Consider the following 3,227-nt stretch of genomic DNA (forward strand, 5'->3'; position numbering starts at 1 on the left):
TATATACATATATAAATAAACCTCTTTCAATGAACTCCAAAACATACATGGTCAAAATCCATATTATTATGTTGTTGTTGTTTTTAAATGCTCATACAAAACAAAAAGAAAGTGTGACATCCACTTGTAGTACATTATTTTCGCCAGTAAGCTTCTCTTGTTAAGACTGACCACATTGACCCATGTTTTCCATATATTCACCTGAATCAGATAACCTGCAAGGGCAACGACCTTGTCTCAGACCCGAGGTGATCGCTGGAGTGACGCGCAACCAGCACGTGACCTCTACGATGAGCTTCCACCCACGGAAGTGCCATAGGAGGACACGGTTTAAATTGTATGGCTTGTCCACCAGAAGGCTGTATTATGGTGTACATAATATAAAACTTCGGCCCAGTTCTGCTTGTATTGCAATGGTTGGTGTTCCTGAAGTTTCATTTTTCCCCTTTTCCCTTTTTATTTTTTACATCCATGTTTGTGATGAAATAGTATTGTGAATCGCTAGCTCGCATTGCATGCTGGGAAACAACGTCACTCAAGGAAGTTTTGGCTTCGCTGACACGGTCCTGAAGGGAAGTGGGTTTTAGTGCACTGGAACGGGATGAATGTGTTCAATCAAGCAGTACAAACCTGATTAATTGTCTTAATACTTGACTTGGAATGGCCATATTGTTTAGGATTAGAATTAGATGACAACTTGTTCACAATATTTGCAACTATTCAATTTGACCAGCAGGTGTCAGTAGAAGACGAAATTTCATGTTGACTATTTCCTAATGGAAGTGCTCTCTTTACGTTGGATTTTTCTCATAATTATTTGAAGTGTAGGCCTGTAGTTGATGAGGAATCACGGTGTGCTAACGCTACTCAAACAGCTTCGATGAAAAAAGGGAGTGTGATTTAGGTTTGTGGTACATTATGACAATCTTGGACTTGCAAGACTGAGGCGATGGTTCAATTCCCATCAATGTGTATTATATATGTGTTATTTAGCTCATCTATTCTACATTTTAAATAGATCACATTTGACATCTGACCCACTGAACACTTACTATTGAACATATTTTTAAACTATGGGCTATTTAGTCTTGTTTTAGGATATAATATAATTCATTGCACAAACTGTCAGGCTAAGTATAAGAGCTATAGTCTACTACAATCAGTCGTGCCAAAAAAGAGACTTTGTCTTTATTTTTCATTTTTATTTTATTGTGTCAGCATTGAACCATACAAGGACATACAATGAGGATACTCATTATAATATTGATGAAGTGTTGTTGTTTCATGTTTTGTTGGCTGTTTCAAGGGTTTAATTAGTTTGTTGTGACACAATCTAAGGTTCAATTTGTAAAGAAATAAAAGTTTTTGTGAAAAAAGATAGTGGTCAAAGTGATTGATATTTGTGTTTGTGTTTTTTGTAGTCTTGTCTGGATTTGTCCTGTTCGTTTCTGGTCTGTGTTTGTGTTCCCACTCTTGGCCTTCACCTTGTCGTGGTGAGTGGGCTTTTAACTAAGACAGGCCAATTATATATATTGTGTGAAGCCAGCAAAACAGTCATTATTATGAGAATTACAACTGAAGCACACTAAATAATACACCATAAGTCACATTTTGCTTTTCTGTTATTAATCTAATGTGTGTTATGTCAAGCCTCCACAGTGGCGTGCTGCAGTCAGGATGAGACGAACAAGGTGAATGGATGGACGGATTGATGAGCCCAGCGAGCCTCCACCATCCACAGACAAGCCAGTCCCATCTTCTACCCAGAAGGATGTCTCTTCCATCTATCTTTGCCTGCCAGGGAAATGCAACCAAACATAGTAATTACAGATGGTGTTGTCTCTGTTAAAGTGACACAGGGAAAAAAAAATATATATATATGTTTTGTGATTCATGTTCATGACAATAACAATCGAACAGATTTTCTTCATTCTTCCAATGAGTTTCGCAAACAAACATGGAATTTTCCCTGGATCATACAAATACGTTTGTAGATTATATAAAGACAATTATAAAACACATTTGTTGTGGTTTTATATTAAAGCAGATAGTCAAACGTAAATGTAGCATGGTAATGTTGCGAAGACACATTTATTTTTGTTTTTCTTTGTTTCTTTAGAAGCTTTTATTTTGGTTTTCTGTGGAAGCACAACAGACAACACACATGTTAACGTCCGCTACTACGGTTCGCTCCACATAGGTCTCATGAGCCACTTGAGACCTCTCTAGCGTTATTCCCCGGGGCGAACACGACCTCCACTGGTAGAAGTGGGTAATTGCACCCTGCTCACTGATCACTCTCACACACGCCACAAACCACAACAAAAGCAGGAACAGTGCTTTGCCACAATTATGCTACATAAACACGTCCTGGTCCCCTCTGGATCCTCTTTTCCGGTCCTCGCGATCACTCTCTTGGCTGCGGTGGGCATGGTTCTTCCTTTGTCAGGGCATTCTCTGGCCCAGTGACCCATTCGGCCGCAGATGTGGCACGCCCCCTTTTCGCCTCTGTCTCCGCTAGTCGCCCTTCGTCGGTTGTCGTTGTTCCTGTAGGGCCGTCTCGCCGTGTCACTGAGGTGCTTCATCATGGTGAGGGAGGCACGCTTTATCTTCTTGTCCTCTGCATCGCTGGCCTCCTGCAGAAGCCTCTCAGCGTGCACTGCATGACGTCGGACCTCTGTCAGCCGGGCATCTTCAATCCCCACGCAGCAGCTTGTGTTAACTGCTTTGGCGATCTGGGGGAGCAGCCCTTGTCTGAAAGCAGTGATGAGGCTGGCCGTTTGGTTGACGGCAGTCCTGATGAACGTGGCGACGCTGCGGCGTCGGTGCTGGAGTGCGCAGGGTTGTACGGTGGTAGCGTTGGATGAGGGCAGGCGGGAGGAGGGAAGACAGGCATGTCCAGGAGAGGGTCCCTCGGGCCTGTAAGAGAAGGATACAGACGATTTGGTGCATTTGAATGCTCGTGTGTGAGCGGCTCCTTTTCTCCCTCCTCTGGGGAGTGTGTGTGAGTGTGTGCACCCTCTGCCGTTATCTCTGTCACCCCTGTGCTCCAGCGCCCAGCGCTGTTCACACGTTTGTTTTTGTTTTTTTTACTTGTTTCCTGTCCCTGACCTCTGCTTCAGGTTTCCAGAATGAAAAACACCTTTCATGATCTTTGATGATTTGAATCTCCCACCTGTTTGGGTTTTTCTTTTTTGTAACCTTTCCCTCGGCTATATTCAGTTTAT

Source organism: Nelusetta ayraudi, unplaced genomic scaffold (genome assembly GCF_046127955.1).
Source record: "Nelusetta ayraudi isolate G7.1 ecotype Tasmania unplaced genomic scaffold, CSIRO-AGI_Nayr_v1 ptg000139l, whole genome shotgun sequence".
In the NCBI taxonomy this organism is placed as follows: domain Eukaryota; kingdom Metazoa; phylum Chordata; class Actinopteri; order Tetraodontiformes; family Monacanthidae; genus Nelusetta; species Nelusetta ayraudi.